This window comes from Cynoglossus semilaevis, unplaced genomic scaffold (assembly GCF_000523025.1).
Source record: "Cynoglossus semilaevis isolate Cse_v1.0 unplaced genomic scaffold, Cse_v1.0 scaffold279, whole genome shotgun sequence".
Classification (NCBI taxonomy): Eukaryota; Metazoa; Chordata; class Actinopteri; order Pleuronectiformes; family Cynoglossidae; genus Cynoglossus; species Cynoglossus semilaevis.
The window spans coordinates 62,697-75,638 of NW_007585123.1; the positions used below are offsets into that span (position 1 = coordinate 62,697).

The window sequence follows — 12,942 nt, forward strand, 5'->3', positions numbered from 1 at the left end:
ATTTCAAAATAAAATTCAAACTAAATGAAGACCAAGCTGTTGTACTGCTGACTATGTTTGCTGTTCTGTGTTCACAACTGACAAATGTTCTGTGTGTAAACAAAGGCTGTGTGTGTGTGTGTGTGCACATGCACGAGAGAGAGAGAGAAAGAGAGAGAGAGAGGCTGTCAGCATCCTCTGTAAATGTTCACTCTGATGCTGGTTGTTTTGCTAGTTAAAGTAAATACTGAACCAGTGCAGTTTGACACATGGAATGGTGTAACACTGTGAGGATGAAATTTGTTTAACATTTGTTTTGCTTCTTGACTCCCTAAAATGAGAATTGCACATGATTTTATTGAAAAAAAAACTTTGTTTACTGTAATCTTACTGCTTTCTTCTAATTCTTCTTTTTTTCTAATATTCTTTTCCCTTCAGTTCTCACCACGTGGATGCCTTCATTTATCTTGAACAAAAACAACACCTAATTTTACTTTTATTACCATTTGTTCTTCCTCTGCTTTGTTGAAAATGTTGTTATCAAAATAAAAGTCTATTCTTATTTAAAACTCTACTTTGCTTTTGTCTCTTTCGTTGCCCTCCACTAGGGAGTGCCAGGACCAGGCCAGTACCATATCAGAGGCCAGTTTGAGGCTCCTTTGAAGTCCAGTGGTATCGGTTCCTTCTTTTCTCAGGCTGAGGTAAGAAAATTAAACCCAAAAATGTTGCGACCACATACACCTCCAGGGCAGCCTTTGGGGATTGCAGAGACTTATTGTGGGACAAATAATAACAAATAAACAGAGGTGGGTAAAGTAGCCAAAAATTGTACTTAAGTAAAAGTACTGTTACTTCAGAATAACAATAATAATACTTAAGTGTAAGTAAAATGTAGTCATCCAAATAATTACTTGAGTAAGAGTAAGTACATGGTGAAAAAACTACTCAAGTACTGAGTAACTGTTGAGTAACATTTCTTTTTTAGATTTATTTTTTAACGTGTATTCAATCAGATAAACACAATTACAGAGGAGAGTTTATCCCATCAACAAAATAATAAAACAAAACAAATTAATTAAATACCTTAAAATAAAATCTTTAGGTAAGTTAAAGTACTTAAATGAAAAATAAAAATCAATGAAATAAAAAGAGTACATAAAGAATTAAATATTTACAAAATAAATTACAGCACAGCACAACAAAAACTTCCAAACCTCTGGACCTGTGGATAAAAACACGTCTTTGAGGCTACAAGCAAATCGAGTTCAGCACAGAGTACTCATGTAACCGAACAGGACAAACATTTCGCCAATCCACAGCAAGAAGAAAAAAAAAAGATTTGTAGGTCAAACTTACTGCAACATGTTTCTTCAGCTTATACGATGAGCTTTTGAAAGCTGAAATATCTGTCTGTTTGGGCCGACACAGAAGACACCACATGATGAAACTGCTGTTTCGCACTGTTTGTAACGGAAGATCAAGCTCAGCACTGAGTACCCATGTAACCTAACAGGACAAACATTCGCCTATCCACAACAAAAAGAAAAAAAAAGAAGATTTGTAGGTCAAACTTATCGCAACATGTTTCCTTAGGTTGGATGATGAGCTTTTGAAAGCTGAAATATCCGTCTGTTTGGGCCGACACAGAAGACACCGCATGATGAAACAGCTGTTTCGCACTGTTTGTAACGTGAACGTACTTTTAATATGAGGCCAGGGGTGTGCCTGTCTTTGTCAGCATTGCTGACCGTTGATTCGGCCATTTTTTGCTGTGGTGGATATTGACTGCTAAACTAATCCGTCCCGCTGCCGAGATCGAGTATGGTCACATGACGAGACTGCGCAACAAGGGCTACATTTTATTGGTTACAGTCACGCGGTAGAGCCTTGGGCGGAAGTCACGCTCTGACAAAATAAAAGTAGAGATACTTGATCATGGCTCTATAGAGAATAGAGAACATAGCAAGAACTTTATCCAGTATCTCTGTAACGAGTAACAAGCTCAGTATAGCCTAATGTAGCGGAGTAAGAGTACTGTTTTTTCTTCATAAATCTACTCCAGTAAAAGTAAAAAATATAGTGATTTAAAACTACTCCTAGAAGTATTTTATTTTGAAAAACCTACTCAAGTAAATGTAACGGAGTAAGTATAATTCATTACTACCCAACTCTGCAAATAAACTGTTCCATGTCAATGTTATTATCGACTTTTTGTGATTATCTTTGCTAATGACTTGATTTCAAGTTTCTACTTTCAGCAGTATGAGGTGAAAGTGAAAATACTTGCGTTGTTTAATGTGTTGTTTTAGGTCTGTTGGTGCTGTACTGTTTCTATACATTAAAATGATCACATGATCTAACACAGTTCTTTTTTTAAAACATTTCAGAAGTGTAAAAGTGACAGTGTTAGCTTCTGTGTTTAGCTTGCTAAATATAAAAACAAATGTTGTTCATGTTATGAAACAATGCGACTTATCCTCCTTTTAGACACCAAGTTAACAACGATGGCCCCAACAACATTGAGATTGAAAGCCTTGTCCAAACCTTGTCTTGTAAGGTTGGGTTTTTACATTTCGTCCTGAACGACTCTGGCTGTGACGGATCATTCAATTCTTTTCAATTCAAATCTTCTACAGCTTAATACTTTTGCACAGTTGTTAAAGTCTTTGAGTGGGGGCTGGTTAGAACCTGAGCAGTTTTCTGGTTATTTAGATTGAGCAATAAATCTAAGCATAAAAATTCAATCTGCATGATTTTGAACTTTTTGGAGTATAAATTAAATCCCCTGAGCACTCCACAGAGGGACCAGAGCTCAAACAAGTCTTTTTCTTGACTAATCACCTCTTCCACAGTATGGGCCCTTGGATTGAATTTTCCTTGATTATTAATTTTTTTTTTTCCTTTTGTCAATACTCACAGGGATCATTCCACACTGACAGGCGATGTGAGAGCATGTAGCTCAGAAGTTAGTGCTACATGCATCACGTGCATAAGCGTAAACAGTGTAGTTATTTTAAGATGCATTACCTCGACTGATTTCTGTGGCTGTGAGTGGAAACATTTCTTCCATCCGAGGGATTTAAAATGTATCACAGAATACTAGGTACACTTGCTTAACCTTGAGTTTATTGCATGTTGAAGTGTCCTTGTACAGCATTGCAAAACACCCCAATGCAAAAACTAAACAAAAAACCTCATTGTTCATTTCCTGCTAAATTAAAAACTGTTGGGCAGATGGGAAAATTAATCACGGCATATTAAAAAGATTTTCCGTTATAATCTTCAATTTACAGTTTCTCCAAGGTTTTCTCCATTGCGGAATGTGTAAGATCTGGATACAGACGAAAGTGCTAAGCCGGGCTTTGCTCGTTTAATTGATTCGAGGGAGTGAAGGAGTTCTTCAGGTGAAGGTGAAGATGAGTTTATTATAGACTTAGAGGAGGAAGGATGTGTAGTCATGTGCCTCTGGAATAACTAAAATCCTCTGTGGCAATGCTTTGCAGCTTCACTGCTGTGAAACACTGACTGATGTTTTAATCATCACTCTAGCACACACACATACATTCTTTCACACACACCCCAATTTTGTTTTTCCTGAAAAACACATTGTTAAATCAGCACACCTGTGCAGTATAACACAGACAATTTGAAAAATGACATACACATATACATACAGTATATAATAAATATCAACAAAACCACTTTTTTTCCATCCCATACATGTGTCTTTTTTGTGTCAAATTTCCTGGTAAGATCAATGAGTGTGTATGTGCATGTACTGCATGCGTGTGTCAGTCACAGCTTGCCCTGACCTAATTTTGTCGCCCACATGCTGAGATGGTGCGCCGACCCTACGCTGCCGCTTGTCACAAGTCATATCTGATGCAGAACTAAGAGCGCTGGTTGTCTTAGATCTATGTTTACCTTGGTTTCCTTTTTGAAACTGCTACCCTGTGGAGAGGAAACACAGGAAGAAGGGTGTAAAGGAAGGACGATAGGAAAAAACGCTGGAATCTCTTTATTCTCTCCTTTAATTGTCCATTCTCTGAAGTAACAATGTAATATTCTAACATTTGGTTCAACCATGGCCTTTTTACTTCTTAGTTCGTATCTATCCTCAATTTAAACAGTGTGTGTTTCTCTTAGAACAAAAAAAAAAGCAACTTAAAGACATAAAAATTGTAATAGTGAAAAATGGAGGTCTTCAACAGTTTTACGGCCGAGGACCCCAGACCTGTGATGGAGCAGGGACCACTGCTACATATTCTGTATAGAATTGTGTTTTAATAAGCCAGACCTGTTTTAAAAATTCGTATTGCAACATACAGAGTGTCTTTTTGTGCTTATTTTTTTAAGTAACACGGAGATTGGCACACTGTTTTATTTTAAAATAATAATAATAAATATATATAAAATGGGTGGTTAACAAGGTCATCCGACTGACTCTTACATTGGTCTTTCTCCACATTCAAATTTGTCTAGATTAGATTGTTTGGACAATCAGAAAATACAAAGGTTTTATTTATATCTGATTTTCATATTTCTATTTCTTAATTGTTGGTGTCTTCAAAAGCTTGGCTAATGTTGCTCTTCTTATTCATTAGGTATAAATGGCAACACTGCATCCTTCTAGTTGCAATGCTGCTTCCTACTAGGCTGTTGTACCCTGGAAATATTTCCACAAATAATTATTCTGACTGCTGGCAAATAAGAGAAAATATTATAAAAATATACAAAAAGTGGCAGCATTTGTTTTGAGAACCACAGAGGTTATGTTCTGCAAGTGTACCATTAAAATGATTGCCAAAATGTTTATTTTGGCATGATTCTAATTTTTTCAATGATCTTCTAGTTATCAACTTGATTTTATAAGATCTGAAATGCAGCGTCTGTTCTTGTTTAAAAAAAGAAATCCTCACAGTAACACTTGATAGGTGCGGCGTTTATTAATCCACTTAAACAGATGGTAAGTCATTGAGGTGCCAACAGAGGCACTGGTCTATACTTACTGAGTGCTAATTGTACTTCATTGAAAAAGGTACTGTATGTTTGTTAATGACTCAACAGGTTTACAGCAAAAAGTAGAAAACTAGAGCAAATGACTCTGCCATGAATTCATATTGGAAATTCTTCAAACATTATATCTTGTTGCTCCAGCCCCCCTTGGCCTGAAACAGGGTTTTCATCTCCTGCATATGTTCTCCTAAAGCCACGCTCCTTTACTTGTTCTCTCTCCTCATTTCCTCTCTCCATACTTTTGATAGATAAGCCAACTTTTCCACTCCAGGCTCTTGATTTTCTCTGCTGTTGTAGCTAATTGTCTAGCTAACTCTCGGCTTCTGGAAGTGAGCTTTTCTGAGCAGTTTAAGTGTAGAATCAGCCCAGGCATGAGCAGCACATTCAAAGAAAATGACATACAGTATCTGATGGTGTTCTTCTTATCTTTGGTTAAATATAGTTCACCTTATCACCTTTTCAGAAAAGGTCTTTTTTTCCCCATCCAAATATTTAGTTTTTTCCTCCTCATACCTTTGACTTTTCTACTTGTTATTTCTTAATTTACATTTTCAGAATTTATTTTATTTATTTAATGATGAACACAAGCCACCGTGCAGGACTACAGTGACAACCAAAATCAGCAAGATGTACGATGGCAAAAAGAAATCTAAACTTAAGAAAAGAACCCCGCTCTTCACTCTGTCATCCCCAAGCTCAATGGGATCCTATCAGTTTATGCTAAACAAGCCCAAACACAATGACAGCCAATCAATGTCCACTTCGGGTGTGACTGACCATTGATTTCCACCCCCAAAAACTCGAGCCCAAGAAGTCCAACACACACACACAAAAAAAACGGATTTTATAAAAAATGCCACATACAGCAACAGTAAAGTTAGAGTGCTAAATGTGTCTGTAATTAATTAATTGCAATTAATGTGTTAATTTGACACCCCTAGTTTTAAATCACTATACTTTTTACTTTTACTTGAATAGATTTCTAAAGAAGAAATAGGCCTCTACCTCCGCTACATTAGGCTATACTGAGCTTGTTACTCGTTACAGAGATACTGGATAAAGCTTTAGCTATCCTGTATCCAGTTCTCTATTCATCCATAATCCAGTATCCCTACTTTTATTTTGTCAGAAAGAGATGTATGCCCAAGGCTCTACTGTGTGACTGTGTTTGACCAATAAAACATAGCCCTTGCTGTGCAGTCTGGTCACATGACCATACTCAGTCTCAGACAGGACGGGTTAGTTTAGCAGCTACTGCGGTCAATATCCACCACCTTAGAGAGCAAAAAATGGTAGAATCAACAGTCGGTAATGCAGACGAAGTTGAGGAGACACACACCTGGACTCATACTGAGAGCATGTTCAGTTTACAAACAGTGGGCAGCAGCAGTTACATCATGTGGTGTCTTTTGTGTCTCCCAAAACAAACGGCTATTTCAGTATTCAAAAACTTCTGATGTCTAACCTGAGGAAATATGTTGCGGCAAGTTTAACCGAAAATTGTTTTGTTTTTTTTAAGTTATTTTGTAAATATTTATTTTTTATGTACTCTTATGTATTATTTTATTGATTTGTATTGTTATTGAAGTAGGTCCACTTGATGTTACATAAAGATTATTTTAAGGTATTTAATTAATTAATTAATTTTAGTATTTTATGGATAGGATGAACTCTTCTACTTTTTTCTCAACAGTAACTCAGTACTTGAGTCGTTTTTTCACCAAGTACTTTTTTACTCTTACTCAAGTAATTATTTGGATGACTACTTTTTACTTCTACCTGAATAATATTAATCTGAAGTAACAGTACTTGAGTACAATATTTGGCTACTCTACCCACCTCTATGTATATCCAGTAACTCCAACATCCATCCAATTATTGTTACTCTAATAAACAGTCAATACACATGGTGTAATTTATACACACTGCATGAGTGTGAAAAGTCTAATACATCAAGCTTAAAAAACATTTCAACACTCATGCCTTTGCGGAGGTGTCAACTTCAGGTGAGACGTCTGGGTTGAGTCAGACCAGCCTCACTGAAGGCAGGGCAGTAAATAAGTCTTTGCTGACGAGATGGCTGACACAATTGTCAAATAGATTGTAAGGAGCTGTAGACTGATTCTTGTTCTGAGTTATTCTTCTCTGTGTTTTAATGATATTTTTCCAAATTAATAAATCCATCATTTGGATTAGTTACAAATAAAAACAGGTGTGAAACACACATATCTACCAACTGTTGTTTGCGTTTAGAAATATACATAGACACTTTTTTTTGTTAATTTTAGGAATGTTGATTTAACTGAATCATAATCAACCATGATTAATTGTGATTAATTGTGTTTAACCAGATTAACAATATATAATGACATGCTATTTCCTGCATGGTATCTATTTTTACCATTTAAACTAGATCTGTTGTCACTTTTTGATTAAACTTTCCTGTCTAACTGTATGTGAAGCATGTCAAGGTTCCCCCCGACTTAAATTACTTTCTCATTTTGAAACTCTACTCAACACTCATCTCTCCAACAATAACCTCTATGAACAGTTCCAATCTGCTTTAATGGTTTCTGCTCAAATTTTAAAGCTGCAGTTGACTGTTTTCTTCAACTTTGACTGAGAGAACAAAAATCCATTAAAGACTTTGATGTTTGTTGTTATAACATCAATATCAATCAATTAAAAAACAAATCAATTCAAACGTAGCTTATCACCATATTACCTTAACCTTGTCAAATATGATGAGAAACCAAGATAACGTCACATTTAAGGACACACTGGATATTTTCTCTGATTAAATCATACACAATGTAGCTCCTTCTGACCTTCTCTGTACTTCTCCATCAGCATCCTCAAGGCAAATATTGCATCTGTGGTACTCTTCCTAGGCATGAAACCATACTGTTGTTCACAAATCTCCACTTCCTGCCTCAACCTAGCTTCAACTACTCTTTATTAAATCTTCATTGTATGACTCATCAACTTTATCCCTCTGTGCATCACCCTTCTTATAAATTGACACCAGAACAATTTTCCTCTTCAGGGCTTTTCTAACTTCATCCTTTCTAACCTGATCTACCTTCTTCCTACTAGTCTCTGGCTCCTCGTTTCTACTTTCCCTTTCATTTTCCTCATTTAACAACTCCTCAAAGTATTCCTTCCATCTTCTCAGCACACTTTCCTCACTTGTGATCACATTCCCCTCTCTGTCCTTAATCAACCTCACCTGCTGCACATCCTTCCCAGCTTGATTTCTCTGTCTCGCCAATCTATACAACTCCTTTTCTCCTTCCTTTGTTTCCAAACTCTCATACAACTCCTCATATGCCTTTTGTTTGGCCTTGGCCACTTCCCTCTTCACCTTCCTTGTCCTCTCTTTGTACTCCAGTCTGTTCTCTTCTGTTCTGTCACTGTCCCATCTCTTCTTCGCTAATCTCTTTCTCTGCACACTCTCCTGGATCTCATCATTCCACCACTAGGTCTCTTTGTCCTCCTTTCTCTGCTCTCTCTCACTTCTCCTTTTCTTCCAACTCACAGCCCACCTGTGGGGCATAACCACTATCAACATTTATCATCACTCCTTCTATTTCTACCTTCACACACATCAACCTGTCTGACACTCGTTTCACCTCTACCACATTTCTGTGTACCCTAGTGGCTGGTTTCTTTCTTTCATGATGTATAATCCATCATTAGTATATATTTCGTGATAAGTTTCACGTTATTTCGTAATAAGTTTCATGTAATTAAGTGATAACTTTCACGTTACAGTGGTCCCTCTCTTTGTCGCGGTTCTACTTTCGCTTCCTCAGTACATCGTAGTTTTTTTAATCCAATCTCGCGACCTTAAAAATGTTTTAATTTCAAATATTTTCATTATGATAAGATAATAATATTCTAGCCCAAAAGGGAAAACTGTATTTAAATAAATGATAAAACATTTTGCCACACATACATACAGGATAACACGTAAAAATATATATAAATATAAATATATATATACGTATTTACCCTTCACGAACCTCCCTACTGTTATCAACAGTCGAACAACAACAATAACAGTGCCCTCCAGTGTTATCTAATATCTGAGGTACCCTAAAGCTCACCATATATACAGTATATACAGTATGTCACGCATGACATGCCGGTATCTTAGTTTTCCCAACCATACGTACTGTACATGATTGTTTTTTTTTTTTAATGTGTTACCCTGTATGTATGTGTGGCAAAATGTTTTAGATATACTTTCTCATGCTCACGAGAACAAGATATGTTTTTTTTCCCCCCATGTTCCTTAGGGGCTCCGTAGATATTCTTTCATTTTCATGAAAAACACTAATACGTCGCTTGGTTTTCATAGTTTTTATTGCTTTTACACGTGTCCATCTCCACACTGTTTCTCTCTCTGAATTCTTCTCTGTTTGATTCCTTTTTATCCCCTGATTTAGAGGTTTAGCTCACCCAAAGAAGTGTCTCCCCCTGTTGGTGTGTATAATGACCCGCGCTGTGCCTTTGAGTTGCTGAAGCGAACAACAGGAGTGAAGAAAAGCCCATTTGGCATCACTTCTGTGCGCTTCACACCTGACAAGAAAAAAGGCTCCACACCAGGTGAGAGCATGTGTGTGCACCTCTGGGTGTTCCTGCTCTTTCTCTGAGATTGGTTAAGCTTCAGGGAAACTTTGCACTTTACAACATGAAGAAAAAGAAAACCCCAAAGTGGTTTGGGCATTAATTGTGCTCATCTGTCTCTCTGTCCAGGTCCAGGCTCTTATAATGTGTTTGAACAAGGTTTGGCTCAGGGAAGTTTTAAAAAGGCATTTTTAGAGCAAAGCAAGAAGGGAGGCTTTGGCTCCACTGCACAGCGCACCTCCTTCTTTCACAACAAGGAATCAATAAAGGCCCCCAGTCCAGGACAGTATGAGGTAGGACAATCGATTATTATAGTATTTATATATTTATTTGTTTCCTTCTCTCTGTTCTTCTTCTGGTCCCCTTCCCCTGTCCTTCTATTTGAAGGAATTGAAATTCTGGTGTTGTTCAAATTGAACTGCTTGCACATTCTCATCAACACGTTTGTTTCTGTGTGTGTGTGTGTTTGTGTTCAGACGGGAAAGAAGACGGAGGAACAGTACAAAATGCAGAACACAGCTCCGTTCAAATCAGCCACAGAACGTCTGTCATTATCACTGCTGGCTAAAGTAAGTCGTTCTTGCCTCCAACACAGTTGTGATCTTCTAATTGTTTTTTTTTTATTGAGCCACTAAGTATGCTCAAAAACAGCTTTCCTTTGAAAAATAGTATGTTTTATCAGTTGATAAATACTATACAGTAAATTAAATGACCTTTACTATTCTGAGCACAGACAAATACTGTATTCTATCTACTCGAGAGCCATTGGTTGAGTCTGTGTCTGGTTTAGTTTCTAGGAAACTAAGTTTGTGTTCCACTTACTTGCTGTTAGTGAGATTTTTCTTATTTCCTTATTGCTCCACATACTGTATAGTTGGTGTCATATTTAAATACAGTGTAATAAGTATACTAAGCCACTGTTGTACATTCCACCTCACGCCCCCAAAGAGTCAGAAACAGCAGCCGTGGGACTGAATTTAACTGAAAGTAATTGTTTTTGTTTGAATTCACTGTATGACACAGAGCACTGTTTGCTTAACAGTAATTTGTCGGTGGAGAAAATACAGGAGCAGCTGGATGTGAGCATTAGCAGTTGAATCCTTGCAACTCATAATGTTCCAGGACAAAATTATGTAAATGTCTTGCCACCGCATTTTAAATATTCAAGATACTTAATTTGTATTTTCACGGACCCTTCTGGGTGCCATCTGGTGTTTACTTTGATTAACCCTTGTGTAATGTTCATATTGTTGTTACTCAGCCAGTGTTTGTGGGTCTGATGGACCCGTTGCATTTTGTGGCTTTTGATGCCTCACAATCAACACTTTTATGTTAAAATACTGAACAGATATTTACCTTATCCCAATTACAAGCAGTATAAACAATATATATGGTTAATATTTGCCCTTTACCTTTGTTAGGTCACATTTAGATGTTATAGGTATGTTCTGTGTACCTACACTCTGTCCTCCTCCTGTCTAGGCCTGCTGTGTGTGTGTGTGTGTGTGTGTGTGTGTGTGTAGGTGTGTAGATGTGTGTGTGTAAGTGTGTCTGTGCGTGTGTGGGTGCATGTGCGCGTGTGTGTGTGGTACACAGAACATCAATTTCCACACTTCTATTAGCCCCGGGTCCAGTGGCCCCGAACATCTTATATGTAATAGAAATGTGTAAGGGGGGTGTATGGTGTGTGGTCATTAAATATGTATTCTGATATATGTTCTTCACAGAAAATGAGCCAAAGCCAGTGAGTCTCAGTTGGAAAAATTAAATAATTATATCATTTTTCTTTTATTAAAAAGTGAAAACGGGTCCCACAGACCTGAACACCACACCACAGTCCAAAGGTCTCCCAAAAAGTCAGCAAACTACACTGCCTTTTTACAAAGACGGACTATTAAGGGAGATCGAGCTCCTCAAAAGACAAAGAGCAGAAAACTTTCCATGACTTTCACATGATCAGCTGCTGTTTTGAAATGCAGTCTCTGGTGCCTGGTTTAACCCCCTTGTGGTAAATAAGAACTTTAATATGACTCTTTTTGTGTGAAAATTTTTGTTGATTCAGTAGCTGCCAAAATGCTTTTATTGTAACATTGTTTCCTTAGGTTTTCCAAAATATTTCAGTGATTTTTTTTTTTTACATTTCTCTTGGGATGCACAAATAACAATACTCTTATCAGTATCAGGGCCTTATACTTTATCCAGATACTTCTTCTTGAAAACAAATGCCAATCAAGTGACCTGATACTCCAGATACAGTAATTACTTGGACATGCATACTATAGTATCTTCCAGTTCATTGCATATTTGTTGCATACCTACCTAAGTATCAGTACTCAGTACTGATCAGTACTGCATAAAAAACTGCTGTTTGTTTTATCAGTTTGTCATACAGTATATGCTACTGGACAACCCTAGATATATATCATATGGAATACACAGAACATTCTGGAAACCTGGAATGTCTGTTTAAATGGATGTCCAATCACATCAATGGCAAGTAGTACTGTAGTTGAATTTAGTGTTTGTTTTACTTTTAACTTATTGCTTTGACTGCAGTCTTAAGTATGAATAATGGTAAAATGGCAAAAAGTTACTTCTCAAAAGAAAACAATGTCAAAAGTTCTGTGAAATTCGCTCACTTCAGGAGAGCTTCAATAGAACTTCAATATGACTCCTTATGTGTGAAGAACTTTTCTCTAAACCTTTTTCTGATATTCTGCTCACTCAGCAGCCACTGAAATACATTTACACCAGGTGTGTTTTCCCTGATCCTCACTAAAAACATTTTCCTAGGCCGAGTACATTTGTGCCCTTAGGGCCATGTAACAGGTCGATGGTGATCTTCTCAGCTGCCGTATGTGCAAGGTGTTGTTGGTTTACGGCTATTGACTATATGCTGAGCTGAGTTAGTTCAGCAGAGTTGTGCATGAAGACAAGAAGGAAATTGAAATCAAAATAGGGCGAGCAACAATATCAGCATAACGAAGCTGAGGGTGTGGTCCGGGGTCAGTATCATCTGATTGAAGGACAAGAATTTCACAGCCCATTTCCTTCCTATTGTTTTAGAATATCCTGCTTTACAGGGAATGTGATTGTTGTCGTCTGTTGTCAGTTACAGTCTGTGTTCCTGCAGCCATATTTCATACAGCACTCTGGGTGAACGCAGACACAGAGTGGTATTTATACATTTACATCATTGCTTCTGTAAAAATGTCAATCACATTTTATTGCACACCACAACGGAACGTAAGTAAGTGTGATGGAACTCATTAAGAGACTGAGAATAATCCATTAAGGATCCTGGTGCTGATGGCC

General features: G+C 37.2%; 1 long non-coding RNA gene across 1 annotated transcript; it reads left to right on the plus strand.

The window, feature by feature from the left end:
* Nucleotides 1–123: 123 nt before the first annotated feature.
* On the plus strand, nucleotides 124–10,866 carry LOC112486569 (uncharacterized). Its single transcript, XR_003049062.1, has 4 exons — nucleotides 124–680; nucleotides 9,447–9,606; nucleotides 9,757–9,920; nucleotides 10,104–10,866. It is a non-coding gene; the product is annotated as an uncharacterized LOC112486569 (long non-coding RNA).
* The last annotated feature ends 2,076 nt before the right edge of the window (nucleotides 10,867–12,942 follow it).